The sequence below is a fragment of the Cygnus atratus genome, chromosome 4 (assembly GCF_013377495.2).
Source record: "Cygnus atratus isolate AKBS03 ecotype Queensland, Australia chromosome 4, CAtr_DNAZoo_HiC_assembly, whole genome shotgun sequence".
In the NCBI taxonomy this organism is placed as follows: domain Eukaryota; kingdom Metazoa; phylum Chordata; class Aves; order Anseriformes; family Anatidae; genus Cygnus; species Cygnus atratus.
In genome coordinates, this window is record NC_066365.1 from 23,108,548 (window position 1) to 23,125,527 (window position 16,980).

The 16,980-nt window shown below is 37.0% G+C and overlaps 1 long non-coding RNA gene across 2 annotated transcripts in view; it reads right to left on the bottom strand.

Moving 5' to 3' along the window:
• Nucleotides 1-13,846, bottom strand: part of LOC118253509 (uncharacterized) — a 36,571-nt gene extending 22,725 nt beyond the window's left edge. Inside the window, exons 1-2 of one of the 2 annotated variants that reach the window (XR_004780450.2) lie at nt 13,766-13,846; nt 254-390 (exon numbers count right to left, since the gene is read on the bottom strand). This is a non-coding gene — a long non-coding RNA (uncharacterized LOC118253509). Of the gene's footprint in view, nt 1-253; nt 391-13,622; nt 13,718-13,765 lie in introns of those variants that run through there. The other variant, XR_007708231.1, reaches the window with a different exon arrangement.
• Between the last annotated feature and the right edge of the window lie 3,134 nt (nt 13,847-16,980).

The window sequence follows — 16,980 nt, forward strand, 5'->3', positions numbered from 1 at the left end:
AGTTTTACAGCAATTTCCCTTTACCCTGTTTTCCTTTTTTTCCTTTTTTTTTTTTTTCTTTTTTTTCCTCCCCTTTCTTTTCTCACTCAAGTGTGTAATAAGTCAATAGCTGATGGTCTCTGACAAGGGCATAGCTTCTCCAGGTTTCCACAGGCATAATATGCACAGTATATAGCTTAGTTCATATATGCATAGCCCATACATAGGTCTTTGCTACAATGTGCCTAGAATAAGAGAAAAAATGAGAACAAACCCATTAATAGGTGCATAATCTTCTGCATCTTGTCCTCTCCTGTCCTTTGTAGCATAGGTCATTCAGCAAAGGTTTCATCCATAGACATCTTGAGTTGCCTTGAAACCATCATTCTGCCATTTATCATTAGACAGGCTCTACACAGTAATAAAAATTAAATTATTAATAATGCCAGAAACACCAGACCAATTAAAATTAGTGAGAAAACAAAGTGATTAGGCAAAGATTTAGTTTGCTTCAAAAAATCATTTAACTGTTTGGATGTTTAGCCACTGAAAATTAATATAGTCATTTGGATTTTTCAGAAATGGCCAAAAAATTGTCTGGGTAAAATCTAGGAAGCATTTTTTAAACTTCTGTTTCAAGACTTGTCTACAGCTGAGATGCAATAATTCATTCTACCAATGCACTTTCTGAATTCCTATCTTTTTGTTTTCTGTTGTTGTTTCCCTGTATTTCCTTGTTTGTTTTTGTTTGTTTTCCTGTGATACAGATAAATGTCTTTAGAAAGCAAAGTATATCTCTTACTCTGTCTTTACTTTGTATTATCCTGTCACTTCTTCTATTTGTTTTTTTCCTTTCCTCATTCGTGTCATGATCACTTGCTCTTCTAAGATGTCACTAATAGTCATAATTATTTTTTTTAATTCTTTCCCCTGTTATGTCTGCTTACTCATCTCCTTAGGTCAGTAGCTGTTTCTTTCATGTTTATGGTTTATGATAGACAGAGAAACAAAATTTCAGCATAGCTAAATACAAAATATTCATATTTAGAATATTTTATATTTAGAATATATTTAGAATATTTATATTAGAAAAAAAAAGTCATGCTTTATAAAATCATTTCAGCTCTGAAAAAAAAAATAAATTAATTGCTTTCTTAAACCCAGAGGAAGCTGAAAGAGGAGAGATCTTTAAATAAAAATTAATTTAAATCTGCATTTGGAGATAATTAATTTTACACAGCTCAATACAAATTAGCAATTTGTATTTCATGTCTACATCAAACCTGCTATCTAATAGAAAAGGGGAATGGATTTGTACTAGGCCATATTCTCTTGTCATGAGTATAGTATCTGAATGGCAGATAGTAGCGCAGTAAGTAAAACATCAAAGGAAAGTACTGTCTTAACCCCTTTATTAAAAAAAAAAAAAAAAAAGGCTGAAATCTACAAGGGGGGGGGGGGGGAAGGGGGAACATGGTCTGAATTTTACTTCTAACAAAGTATTGGCTACACACTGATAGGAATAAATTTGACACCTGGCAGCAAAAGCATCTGCTGAGATCTACTTGAGGTTTTATAAATCTATCTTGTGGCACAACTTTGCTATACCAGACTAACATAATAAAACAAAAAGCTAGAATTCTGACATTAAAGTTAATTAGTAAGTAGAGTGACGTTTGGGAAAGAGGCCCAGATGAAATCAACCGCATGGTTAAAAAGTTTCTAAATACATAAAGGAACTAAAAAGTAAGTAATGTAATAACAACAGTTCTTTCAAGTTTTAGGAAAAAAATAAGATCACTATCAAGTACACTTCATACCTTTTGAAGGCAAGTAAAAGTCAGTAATTTTTCTCAAGTTTGTATAAAATATCAGTCCCTGCTGGACTGTAGTAAACACAGTGACCGCTTTAATAACCTTTTAGCCTTTCATCTCATTTCTTCATGGACAGCTATATAAAAACACTTAGATTCAACTAATGATTACTTTTCCCCAAAACAATTTAAAGGACCATCTGGATGTTCTCTAAATAGAATAGAATAGAGCAAGATGCAGCACTGTCAGAAACATACCAGAATGCAAAAGGACTTAAATTATTAAAGAATAGCATCCATCTTCTGAAAGATAGTGAGAAAAATACCAGTGTTTTTACCTTTAAAATCTTCCCTGAATCCTACACCCACATTGCCACCCTGTTCTAAGATCACTCTCAGGTAACATTCCCAGTCATTTTTAAAAACTTTTCAGCTTCAGTACAATCTTCCTGGAAGACCTAAGAAGATAAAGCTTCTGTTTTATGTTCATAATTCTCAGAGGTTCTCATATACTTTGCTAATAACTATATTCACTAGGGGATATTATAGGTTCACCTCTCACGATTCTTCTGAAAAGGAAAAATGCACCCAAGGCTTATGTCATTGTCCTAAGAATAGTTCAGAACTGTTCTTAGGAAAGCATTAAACTGATTGCAGTCTGTGCTAACTGATGATGAAAATAAAACAAAATTCAGCCCAGAGAATTGACTCAACAACGTATCTCATTATTTAAATATTTTCTAAATCTGTTGGTCAAAATCTTGGTATGACCAACTGAGGAGTTTAATGTTGGAATAAAAGCCTGTTCCACAGTTGCATCTTTCATCTACAATGATAAAACTTGAGTAGACAGCTGGAAGAGAAGCAGACTTAAAGCTTTTTGGGTCAGCCACAGAGAGAAAGGCATGCTGACACACAAAGCATTAGCACTTAGGGGTAAACTTGCTTATTGTAAAAGTACTAATATATTAAGTTAGCATAAGAGCTCTTTTATTGGGAAGCACATGCTCTCATAAGTAATTTCTTGGAAGGAACATAAGTAAATATTCAACATTTTAACTATTGCTCAGTCTATAGCAATGAAAATGAAGAGAATGACTAAAGAATGATCTCTAAGAACAAAGCAAAACTAAAGCAGGAATATTGGCCATTCATTTCCAAAATTACTGCTCCTCAAGGAGATATATTTTAGAAAGCTGTTTACAGAAACTGCACCATTTTTTCTTCCTGTGCTGATCTATAGAGATTTTATTCAAAATATGCAAAACAAGAAAGAAGATCAGATCAAAATCTAGAATGTTTCTTTCACATCAACTTCATATTTTCTGTTTGTAACATTAAATCTCTCTTCACCATATATTCATTCTCAATCTCTCTCTAAGCCCTAGTGCAGATGGGCTAGAATTTCAGAAGCCAGTAATAACATGTATCTTTAGAAATAGGCTTGAACTCTTGAAGTTCAACAAGGCCAAGTGCAATGTCCTGCACCTGGGTTGAGGAAATCCCAAGTGTAAATGTAGGCTGGGTGGAGAATGGATTGAGAGCAGCCCTGAGGAGGACTTGGGGGTGTTGTTTGAGGAGAAGCTTGTCATGAACTGGCAATGTGCACTTGCAGCCCAGAAAGCCAACTCTATTAAAAGAAAGCCAACTGCAACAAAAAAAACATGACCAGCAGGTCAAGGGAGATGATTGTTCCCATCTACTCTGCTCTTGTGAGACCACACCTGGAGCACTGTGCTCAGCTCTGGGGCCCCCAGCATGAGGATATGGACCTGTTGGAGTGAGTCCAGAGAAGACCTACAACACTTCTACCATGAAGACAGGCTGAGAGAGCAGGTGTTGTTCAGTCTGGAGAAAAGAAGGCTCCAAGGAGACCTTATAGTGGCCTTCCAGTACCTAAAGGGGACCTACACAAAAAGCTGGAGAGGGACTCTTTAACAGGGAGTGAAGAGATAGGACAAGAGGTCATGGCTTTAAACTCTAAAAGGGTAGATTTAAATTAGATATTAGGTAGAAATTCTTTACTGAGAGGGTGGTGAGGCACTGGAACAGGTTGCCCAGAAGTTGTGGATGCCCAGTCCCTGGAAGTGTTTAAGGCCAGGCTTGATTGGGCTTTGAGCAGCCTGGCATAGTGGAAGGTGTCCCTGCCCATGGTGGGGGGGTGGAACCAGGTAATCTTTTCAGTCCCTTCCAACCCAAACCATTCTATGATTCTGTGATTCTGTGATTCTGTGATTCTAGGAATGAGGTCCTTCGGTCTTCTATTTATGACAGATTTTGTTAAAAGATAGATATACCTTTGTCTAGACACTGACTTCTGGTCTCTTTTGTCTATTTGTTTATTCTTTTGCTTGTTTTCCCATATTATATTTATTATTGATTGGAAATATAATGTTTTTAATAACAAATAAATCATTGCAATCCTAAAGTCAACAACTGACAGAAATGAACCAGTACAACACAATGAATATATGAATAACAATTGGAGCCTGTATGTACAGTTATATTCTCTTACAAGATCAAGCTCAGGAAATGTGTGATTGCATCTCTCCAAGAATGTCTGAGCCATCTCAGCAGCAATTTCTAGAACTATTTCTAAGTACCGAGGTAGTGAAAGCATAGAAACTGCCTCCAGAATTGACTTAAAATTTCTGTGTGAGTGTGCATATGTGTGTGCACATGTGCTTTTTCCAGCCACTCAAATTCTGAAGTCAACTTCTCTGAAGTCAATTTAGAGAGATCACTGTGGAACTTGAGGCTAATCATACACAGTTTTGTCTTGTTTTGTTTTGTTTTGTTTTGTTCCTGTAGAGTACTTAACATACTTTCCCCAAATTCTTCTTTATTCCTATGTCCCTAATAAAATGTATTATTTATGAATGAATATGATGTTGCTTTAAGATAAAACTAATAGGATTTAGCCTTATTATTTGATATTCCATTGTCATTTTAATTCACTCTTACTGACTTTTTGAAGCTCTTTTTTTTTTACACCATGCTTTTTGAGCAATAGCATTACCATTAATCTTTTAAAATTTACTCCATATTTACCATCCACAGTATTTGATATTTCTCCATATTACCCCATATTACTCCATATTTACCATCTGCAGTATTTGATTATTTCACAGTATATATATATATAACCATATATAATAGTTACTGTACTTATCGGGATCTGCTTAGAATTGCAAAGTATGCAAAGATTTTTTGGCAGTTTACTAATTTTAAAATTTCCCAATGAGATAGAGAAAAATAGAGAAAGAAAAACAGCTACTGTGCCAGTTTCAGTGCATTGAGTTAATTTTCACTGAAGTTATCTTAAGGAAATTATCTGGACTTGCTCAAAATATTCAAAGTAATTAATAGCACAGTTTGTTATGATCTGAATGTTGTGAAAAGCCATTCAGGGCCATAGCAAGAATAGAGAGAAAAAATGGTTTGACCATAATATTTCAAGAAGTGTGTCTTTCAGGCGGAATACTGCAATTAGAGGATAACCCTAAAAATCTTGGTAATGACCCATGCTCAAAGCCACCTTTCCTCAGCCAAAATTCAAACTGATTTTAAAAGTGAAGATTTGACTCACAAATCACTTGTCTTACTTCTCGTCTTAATCACTATGGTACTTAAAAAGCAAACAAACAAGCAACAATAACAAAACAAACAAACAAAAAGAGAGGCTGGGTTTTCTGGCCTCAGTTGCACCAAAAATATCTCAAAGCAAACCGGAGAAGTGTTAATATTGCTCACATGCATGTCCATACATCTAATTCATTCATAGATGTCACTTTAAAAACTTCAGTGATCCTTGGCCAGATACAGGTCCTTTTCAAGAGGAAATTTAAGGCCATTTATGCACTCTGCTTAAAACTTTTTTTTAACATCACATCCAGTCAGTGACAAAACAAAACCTCACCCTCCTTAGGCAAGGCAGTTCAACAAGCTCAACTGATGACCTACACACCCTTGTTTGTGAGGCATCTTAATTACCAGTTCTACCCCATCTCTCCCAAATCCTGCTGGAGTTTGTATGCTCTATCACAACTTCATTAATTCATATGCTCTAAATATTTCTCTAACAGCATAACAATACATTCTCACATGATAAGAAAAACATTTCCTAGTTGTACCACCAGCAAGCAACAAAAGGGCATTCAGTGCTAGGACAAATCTCACACTAAGTCAGTTGACCTAGTTCACAAAATACAGGTCTGAGAAGGTCAACATAAAGTTCAGCTAAAAAAATTTAAGTTCTTCAGCAGTGCATAGATTTGGTCTTGCCCTTTGCCTCTACAGTCAGCAGCCAAAGACTCATACTCTTTCTCTTTACAGAATCTGGATATCAAATCTTAGACAATGGTATGGGGAAATTAAACGGCATGGGAAAAAAAAAGGGACTGGGAGACAGGCTTCTATGTGGACATTTCTACTTCCCAATAAACTTTCTGAAAAAGATCTTAGGCTGGGTGCAACTGTCCCTATATTCCAGTACTTCTCATGGTAAATCCCTTACCTTTCAGATTTCAGGCGAAATTAACTCCAGCAGCATCAATCTTCATGATAAACTAAATTTCCACTTCATTACGAGGAAGCTATGCCTTTTTCATACTTCAGACAGACATGGTTTTATATCATTATAATTGCATTTTTGAAAGTTTGTATTTATTATGACCATTTTGAATAAAACTTTGCTTCTGAATCTGTTCCTACATAGATCAAGAGCAATTCCCCATTTGTAATTTCTTGTATGAATCTGGTGTTTTAATTTTGTGCTATGTTAGTTGACATTAGGGCAATAGGGTCTTTGTACTCAAATTAGAAAAAGTTCAAAGATGTCTTTAATATTGCTTAATGGAAACATCAATTCATTTTTGTAAGATTTAAATTATATTGAAATTTGATTTTAAAGTTTTTAAGTGAGGTCATACCTGGAGAATTGTGTCCAGTTCTGGGCTCCCCAGCACGGGAGGGAAATAGAACTACTGGAGTGAGTTCAGAGGAGGGCTATGAAGATTAGAGGCACCTGTTGTATGAGGACAGGCTGAGAGAACTGGGCCTGTTTAGCCTGGAAAAGAGAAGACTAAGGGGAGACCTCATCAATGTTTATAATTATCTGAGGGGATGGTGTCGAGAGGATGGAGACGGTCTCTATTTGCCCTGTGCCCAGCAACAGGACAAGAGGCAACGGGCACAAACTGAAGCACAGGAAGTTCTGGCTGAATATGAGAGGGCACTTCTTTACTGTGAGGGTAACTGAGCACTGGAAGAGGTTGCCCAGAGAGGTTATGGAGTCTTCTTCTCTGGAGTTACTCAAAACGGGTCTGGATGCCATCTTGTTCAATGTGCTCTAGGTGATCCTGCAAGGCAGGGGGTTGGACTAGATGATCTTCATAGGTCCCTTCCAACCTCGGCCATTCTGTGATTCTGTGATTCTGTATCTAACATATACTCTGACAGTAAAACATAAGTTGCCCTGAAAGTCTTCTCCTTGCAAATTTTGCTCTAGTAATAATGAAACAAAACAGTAGTTTATTTCACTTTGTGCGATGAAGTGGCTTTGTGGAAGCATAGTTGTATTGTGGCTTCTAGAAAGACAGGGTCAGTCTTTAAGAGTTAACAAGCATAATCAACATGTTTATTACTGTAACAGATTAATGAAAAAACTCTTTGCCATAACAAAATGACATTTAATCTCATCCTCTGTTAATTTGTAAAATACCTATAAAAATGGCTTCTAAATGTAAGACTGTGAAGATCAATGCTATTATAAGCAGCATAGACCAACTATCAACAAATATCTTATTCTACAGAAAACTGCTTTTGATTTGATTGTATACTGAAAATTAAAATCTAATTTCTGATTTTGCCTATGCTTTAAAATGATACTTCCGTATGTGTTATGAATATCTTCTGTTTGGCATTACAATACAATAACAAAATTATGTTAACCAAACAATGTTATAAAATAGAAGTGATAAAATTAAATAAAACCTATCATAAATTATGCATACACACACGCTTACTCACACATCCCAGTATAGGTCCATAGTAGTTCACAGAACATGTAATGTACAGAATAAGCAATTCATAATTGCCTAAATAATGTTTTTGAACTACATACTTAGACAAAGAATATAAAAGAGAACTAAGGAAGAATTTTGTACCCAGCACTAATTTTTAAAGTAAAATATTTTTCTACATTTTACTTATTCTGGAGATTAGTCATTTTCTTCTCAGTAATGCATTTTGTTTCTTCTTCTGTTTACAGACTACGAAAAAATGTGTTCCTGTTTGAATTTCTGGAATCTTTTAATAACTATGCAGTAATAAACAAAGTTAACATATTGGAGTATATATTATGGAGTATTTGTGACAACTATCACTTGAAATATTCTCTGTTGGTACTGTAGTGGTTGGTTAGCTGAGACAGACAGCATTACTTCTAGGCTTACTCTGGATGACTTTCAGAAATTTCAGAACAATTATGTGAACATTTGAAGATAACCTCTGTGTGTATACCCACGTGTGAACTCACACAGTGGAAATGTTGCTTTTTCATAGTCATTCCCATGACCAGAATGTGATTCACATCTTACCATTTTCAACAGAAAGGTTACCAGAATAAGTAGTTGCTGTTTAAGCAATTGTGATGTTTTGGTATCTTTGTAATACGCTCAAATTCAACTTAATTTACAAGCAGCTGCCAATTTTCCTTCTCTACCTATGCTGGCTGTCTAAGCTATGCTACAAAGAGAGTTTTTTTTTCTTTTTTTCCTTTTTTTTTTTTTTCTGAAATTATATCTGAAAATGTATCTTTGTGTGTGTGCATCTGTGTGTGTGTGTAAAATTAATGAATTTAAAAAAGAATGCAAAAATGCATTTTATCTTGATAATCAGAAGCAATTCTTTAAGTTGGAAGCAAAAGTCAAAGTTTCCATCCTCAAATGGCTACTTCACAACCTGTGCCTTTTTCCCTGAGTTTGGCAGTGCTTTTGGTATTGCTCTGTCATTTTCTAGGCAAGAAGACAGGAGCACAGCTTACATTTAGCATGAAATTCAAACCAGCAGAAAAGCGCAGACTGTGCAAAGTAAGGTTCAAGAGGGTGGTAATTAACATAGCTGGATAGGGTTGATCTGTATGTAACAGGAAATTTTCTTTTAATGGAGACATAGAGGTTACAGTAGCCCACCTTGACAGTTGTGGGTTTTTCTTTCTTCCTTTCTTTCTTTTTCTTTCTTCCTTCCTTCCTTCCTTCCTTCCTTCCTTCCTTCCTTCCTTCCTTCCTTCCTTCCTTCCTTCCTTCCTTCCATCCTCCCTCCCTCCCTCCCTCCCTCCCTTCCTTCCTTCCTTCCTCCCTCCCTTCCTTCCTCCCTTCCTCCCTCCCTTCCTTCCTTCCTCCCTTCCTCCCTCCCTCCCTTCCTTCCTTCCTTCCTTCCTCCCTCCCTCCCTCCCTCCCTCCCTTCCTTCCTTCCTCCCTCCCTTCCTTCCTTCCTTCCTCCCTTCCTCCCTTCTTTCCTTCCTTCCTTCCTTCCATCCTTCCTTCCTTCCTTCCTTCCTTCCTTCCTTCCCTTCCTTCCTTCTTTCCCTCTTTCCTTCCCTCCTTCCCCCTTCCCCCCTTCCCTCCTCCCTCCCTCCTTCCCTCCCTCCCTTCCTTCCTTCTTTCCTTCCTTCCTTCCTTCCTTCCTTCCTTCCCTCCTTCCCTCCTCCCTCCCTCCCTTCCTCCCTCCCTTCCTTCCTTCCTTCCTTCCTTCCTTCCTTCCTTCCTTCCTTCCTTCCTTCCCTCCCTCCCTCCCTCCCTCCCTTCCTTCCTTCCTCCCTCCCCTCCCTCCCTCCCTCCCTTCCTTCCTTCCTTCCTTCCTTCCTCCCTCCCTCCCTTCCTTCCTTCCTTCCTCCCTCCCTCCCTTCCTTCCTTCCTCCCTCCCTCCCTTCCTTCCTTCCTTCCTTCCTTCCTCCCTCCCTCCGTCCCTTCCTCCCTCCCTCCCTCCCTCCCTTCCTTCCTTACTTCCTCCCTCCCTCCCTCCCTTCCTTCCTTCCCTCCTCCCTCCCTCCCTCCCTTCTGTCCTTCCTTCCTTCCTTCCTTCCTTCCTTCCTCCCTCCCTCCCTCCCTTCTGTCCTTCCTTCCTTCCTTCCTTCCTTCCTTCCTTCCTTCCTTCCTTCCTCCCTTCCTTCCTTCCTTCCTTCCTTCCTCCCTCCCTTCCTTCCTTCCTCCCTTCCTCCCTTCCCTCCTCCCTCCCTTCTGTCCTTCCTTCCTTCCTTCCTTCCTTCCTTCCTTCCTTCCTTCCTCCCTTCCTTCCGTACTTCCTTCCTTCCTTCCTTCCTTCTTCCCTCCCTCCCTCCCTCCCTCCCTTCCTTCCTCCCTTCATCCCAAATTAGAATTCTGTGAAGGTGTTCTTATGGTGACTGCTCTTTCTCTTAAGATTGGAGAGCTTTCCTCTGCTCCCAAAACTAAGTGCATGCAGTAGCATTCTCTTCATGTTAAAAGACCATATCTGCCAACCAGAGCACATGATAGCGAGTGTGTATTAATGACAGACACTAAACACAGAACTATACAGTGAGGACAAGCAGAGGACTGAGACTGCTCTGAAATGCATCAAGGACTAAATATTATGAACCTAGCATTCCTAAAGGATTCTGGAAAATGTTTAGTATCACATTGCATCTTTGAAATCTGATTCTTGAGATAGGGCTCAAGACTAACAAGCTGAATGGCTTGATCTAATTGTGCTACCATATGTAGCAGAACCTCAGGTATGAACAAGTTATCATTGTATCATCATCCTGGATTGGAAATAAGTACTATACTCCTTAATAAGTTCAATGGGAAGGACAACAGAAAAGTCATTTTGGGAATCCATTAGTTTAAGCTCAAGCATAAACTCTAGCCCCAAGATAACTTGAACATATAAGTTAGTGGTTTCATTTGTTTGTTTGTTTTTCCAAGAAGGTCTGAAGTATCAGGGAGGATTTCCATCAGCACAGACAGAACTCACTTGAAACTGAAATCCAAAACTGGGTCAGAAAAGTCCTAAGAGGCTGCAGTTCAATATTGTAGCTGATATTCTATCATCTCTTCTTTTGTAGAGCTAGCAAAACTCAGTTTTTTTGTGAGTCATTCTATTCAGGATGAGAAAATGATGATTCAGTCAGGCATTACTCTCTTGATGAAGTCCGCTTTACAAATAAAGCTTTGATTCACTGAACACAGCATAAATCAAACAGTAAAGCAAGTTTTGTTTACTGCTCCAAGACCTTTTTAGGCAGCATGCACCTAAAAACCCTTTAGCTTCCTTTTTACCTTAGGGCAAAATGTAGTTTTGCTACCTGTCTCGTTCTGAGAAAACCACACCCAATCAGCCTGTAAGTTTTGCACTCCCATTTTCCAGGAGGTTTTCTTTATGCCCAGGTACAACAGCTGAGGCAAACTGTAAGCAAAAACCTTGATTTAATTTAGTACATGGTAATAAAAGCATGACTAAGGAAGGGAATGCACTTCAATGCACATTAGTTTGACTTTGCCATTTAACCAGTACTTCTTGATTTTGTGACTTCAGGCAAAACACTGGCCAGAAATGTATCTTCACTCGCTTTTTTTTTTTTTTTGGATGGAGCTGTGTGTTTGGGATGGAGATAGTCAGTGGTTTTATCATATTCTTACTTAGATGAAAGGTGATTATTAAGGCTGTCAGGCTAAGTGAGGTCTAACCTAAGCGTAGTAAGGATGAACAATGATTTGGCAGCAGATAGCTAATTAACACTAAAGAGTATTTTCTTGTACATAAGCTGGCGCTCATTTCTTCCTGAAGAAATTTCTCTGTCTGTGTCAAGGCACTTTTCTTGCATGTTCTAATCAAGAGGCCTGAGGATCACTAGAGCACTGATATCCCTTGTTTATATGTGGGATGTGAAATTTACTTCAGTATGACAGATTTCACATTTGTTTTCATTTTACAAGTATTTATAAATATTCTGTTTGTTTTTGTTCTATAAATTCTAAGACATTACACTCTAGGAAAAAAGCTAACACCTTCCCTCACTACAGGGCATAGTCTTAATAAACTGTTTTTGTGGCTACTGGAAAATTCAGCTTCACTTATGTATTTAGTCACTTACAAAAGCAACCCTCTTTGAATACTACATGTCCTTGAATTTAATAGTTTGAATTATAATTTTCTTTGGAGGAAACCATTCATTCTCAGTTCAGATGGAAAGATTGATGGCTGATAGAAGTCAGAAAATAAATTAAAAAATGAACCAAGTTAAATTATCAGTGGAGAAACAATAATATATGAAAAACAATAAAAAAGTTTACTGAGCTGCTTGCTAAACAGACAACTTGTTTTTCAAGTGATTACTAAAGACCAGAAGTATCAGTGTTACTAGAGTAATATAAATCAATGAACTAAAAAAATTAACAGCTTTCTCATTAAGTCTGTCTTTAAACACACACCTTTAAAAATCAACATGTCCCAAATCTAGATCGATGTCTTTCTCTGTAACTGGTAAATACTAAGTGTTGTACACAGATTCTTTAAAAAATTATGTGATGCTATTACTCAGTCCTATAGAGTCACACTGCCTGTAGCACATGACAGGAGCATGACTCATAACCTCATTATTCCCTGTAACTTCTGATTCCTGTTCTTTCATGGCTTTGTTGAAAATCACTTCCTTACTGCTGTGATTCTTTGTGTCTTCTTATTCCTCCATATCCAAATTTCCTATTCCAGGAATGCCATCTCTCCATATAACTCATTTCCATGCAGATTTTTTTCCTCCTTTTAGGAAGGATCCAGTTCCCTCCTTATCAAAGGGCCTCTGTTCAACAGTGTTCCCAGATATTTCCATCTCATAAATTCTCTACACTATATCAAATATAACTGTACTTGCATTTAATATCCCATCCAGCCAGGAGCTCAAAATACCTTCAATTTCAGCATGTTTTATTACTGAAACACAGTGTTTTCCCATTCTTACTAACACTCATAATGCTGCATGCCTCACCCTCATTCTCCCCTTCATACTTCTGTCCAATAGAGTTATTTTGTTTTGTTGTCATGTTAACATCCCTGATTTCTTTCTACCTCTTCAAACACATACTTTTCTGTCCTCTGTTATTATTTTGCTGTTACATCTGGGAAAGCTATTCATGGTGTTCCAATTTTGAACCATAATAGGAGGAGATGCTAAAATAAGACAAAGGAAAGGAAGGTACTGAATGACTAATGACATTACCAAAGCATTAAAATGTTCTGAGTTGTGGAATATTTGCATTAGTCAGATTATTTGCACATATTATTTCTCAAAACAAAATAAACCAATTGTATGCTCCAGCACCATTGGCATCATGTGTACGAACAGACAGGTGAATCAGCCTGTTATAGATGCAGTTAAATTTGACTCAGATTGTTACTTGCTTTGCATGTTGTAGTTCTTACACTAAACAGCAAAAAATAAGATATTGTATGTTGAAGTTTTAGTATGCCATTTTCTCCTATTTCAAGCTCAGGCAATATAGCTTTCCTATTTAGATCACAGCAATGAGTCCTATAATGTCAGTGAAGCAAAAAACATACAGATGCCATTAGAAGACAACCAATCTATGCAGAGCCAGTAAAGTAGCAATTAGGTAACTTACATCTGCATAAGCTAAAATAGGGGAGAGGAGTTAATTAGAAAATCTTATGTCTGCCTGTTCACTTAAGGAAATTGCCTTATTACATCCTTCTTCCTTGTACCCCAGAATCCATCTACGAGAACACATGCAGAGGAGAAGGAAACAGCTAAATTAACTCTTAAATACTTTTAAATTGCTAGAAACTTACCTAGTGTCTAAGCATCTTTTGAGAGAGAGAGGGAGAGAGAGAGATCACGATGAAACTGTGCTGCTGCTCAAGGATTCTTAAATAAATGTCTCACTGATGCTAGCAAAGTGATAAAATATTTTATACATGCATAATCTATTCACCTCTTATACCAGGCTCTCTGACTGGGAAGACAGACAAAGAAGAACTGCATGTCACTTTCCAGTGTTCCTGTTACAAAAGTCTAAACTCAGCACAACCACAAAATTTTTGAATGCTTTCTCCCATTCCCTGCTCAAAAAGAAAAGGAATGTCCATTGGACTTTGAAAATTATATGCTCTGAAACCACCAACATTTTTTTTTCCTAGCAATTTATTAGCTTAGTGGTAAAGCCCTTCATGTCTTTTGTATTTCAAACTGAATTTTCAAGTGAGAATGAACTCATGAGCTGAAGTCCACAGCATTAGCAAAGTTCATAGCCAGAGCTTGACTGTCATTCAAAAGATGTCCTTCCTTTGCTTTTCATCTTCCATTCTCCTTAATGATGGTGTATTATGAATTACATCCTGCATAGTAAATAACATCATTTCTGTAATTTTTATATAGGTCTTAACTTTAGTTTCCCTTCCATAGATAGAGCAATTTTATTTTAAATTCCTTGAGGAAGAATTAAAACAAAGTTAGTTTGGGGGCACATTAAAAATATCTGAGACACTGAAACACAAATAATAATAAAGATACTTTCAAGCAAATAAAAGTGTTTTTATTTGTTTGTTCGTTTTTCAAATGATGAAGGGCTATAATAATGGAGACGTGGAAAAGTGAGCAGCACATTTTTTTTTTTTTTTTACATAATCTTGTTAAACGTATTTTGGTTCTCCAAACCAAAACTAATGAAACTTCAGATACAGTTCTAACAGTACATGAACACCATTAATTCACTGAGGTGAAGAGAAAATAATTATCTTATATATGATTGTTCTCTTGCTTATTATAACAATTACTTATAGAATTTTCCTCATTTACTGTTTAAATTTCCTTAGTTATTTTTTTCCAATTTTCTCAAAGATGAAACTCCATCTGCATATTTTTTCAAATATATTTTTTGGGTGAGGTTACACTGTTTCAGTGAAGAGCGCAGACCACGTACTCTTTAGTTGGATCCCCTAGCATTTAAAGCAAGTCAGATTCAACTGTATTTCCACAGAAGCCCAGGCCCTGTTCCCTGCTGTTCCTTGCTGCCTTATTATTACTTGACAGCTCATCTCCCTGGGGGAACTGTGAATATTTTGCCAACAGCCATCCCAACCATTGTCTCCAGACAAAAGAAAGTGGGGTCCTTGCTGCATATGATATGAATTCAAATCTTTGGAATTTCTCAGGAGATTAGCACTTAAGGAGAGAGAGATAGTGTTTTTTTTTTTTTTGGGGGGGGGGGGAAAAGGTTACCTAAAGCTTTTTGCTCCAGGTACTGAGTCCTTCAGTATTTTATTTTATTTTATTTTTCCCACTAAGAGTTTAGATTTGGGCAAGTGTAGAAGAAAAGACAGGTGCTCTGTCTTTGTCTTGGTGGAGTGTATGATATGGCCTTGCTTTTCAAATACCTTAAATGGACCCTTCCTCCTCTGAAAAGATTAATTTTGTTCAAGTGTACCTTATAAGTATTACTTCCTACTGGCTCTGCCAGATTTTTATGTGGTTTTGCAGTAGCTTCATAGCTTAAATTGCTTAACTATTCTTACATTAATTGGCAATTTTCTGTGGTCAGAATAATATACTTAAACACTGTTATATTTGTCCTGAGACGAAATACAGGAAATTTTATAGTGGCAATGACGCAAAATCAGCAGGTGTGATTATCATGATAACTACACCCCTGGGTGCTTAGAAGCACATGGCTGCATCTGGTCCATAGTTATCTCTCCAGGGGTGAGATTATTTCATGATAACCGCACCGCCCTAATGGCCCATTGCTTAAGTAATATTCATGACCCTTATACAGAATCCTGCCCTTATTGAACAGAGAGTTTCTCTCCCATCCCAGCTGTCTCCACTTTAATGTTTTTACTATAATTCTTTCTTTGTTCATTTTTGTTCATTAATGAGGTGCTTTTAATTTAAATGCAGAGTGCATTGTCTTTAATAGCAGAATTGCAGATGAATAAAATGGATGCTAAAAACTAAAAAACAACAATTTATCTAGATTCCAGGTACAGAATAGCAGATTTTGTGTTACACATCTGGTGGAACTAGATCAGCATTATTTGCTGTGAAAGTCTCAGTTCCAGAATATGGAATTTTTCCAGTACTCTGAAGAAAGAATGATTACTTTGTCATTGCATTATTGCTAGAGGAGGTGTAAATAAAGAAAAGAGAGCAGGGACAAGAACATCTTCTCTTTTTTTACCTCATAATCATTGGCAAGCATTCGCAAGCAGTGTGATCAGAGCTCTAAATTGTGGCAGAGGCAGAACTCCAGAACTCACGGAACTGAGGGCTGGGCAATGCAGGTACAAGTTCATTGTCACTTGCAATTCCTGTCATCATTTGACTCATGGTATATATAAGTTGTGGAGGAACTCTATTCCTAAATGTCTATGTCCCATCTCACCTAATTAAGCCTAGCTAATAGTGTGCAATAGTAAACACTGCGTAACCAGTGAATACAAAAAGAAAACAAGTCCTACAGCTGAAGGAAATATTTTTTGTACTTCACATATTAAATTCTTTTGCCACTTCCCTTTAAAGGTTAATGCATTTTCCCAGCAGTTTAAGTTGAACACAAAGGCTTAGAAAGAGACAAAATGACAGAAAAGTGAGCGCTACCAAGTAAAAAACAAAGGTTTTCTTCCTCTTAATAGGACTCAAGACACCACTAATCTCATCTGGTTTAGCTGATAAGGGGAGGCATGAGATGGTGAAATGGATTCAAAACAGAAATATTTCTTTATTAGGCACATTCAATTTTTTTGTTTTGGTTTTTGTTCTTGTTTTATTCTTTCAATAAAAATAAAAGCTAAGATGATTACTTTTCACAAGGTTCTAACCATTCAATTAGTTAAATCAATATTTTATTTTTAAATTGAGGAGATGCCACAAGATATTTCTTAATTAATTTCATAATTCCTAAGAGCAATTAAAAGGATTATTGTGAGAATGACTGTTGTAATTTAAATCAATTTTACTACATAAAGTTATTTTACCCTCATATTCTCTCTCCCTAGCAACAGTGGATCAGAGCATGACAGAGAAGTGAGATATGCCCAGTGCATCCAGGCAGGGTAAACACAAATTAGAATATTTGATTGCTTGAGTCTCATACCTCCATTCAGTCTGAATAATACAGCTTCACTCTTTCAGGGTTTTAAAAACATTGAT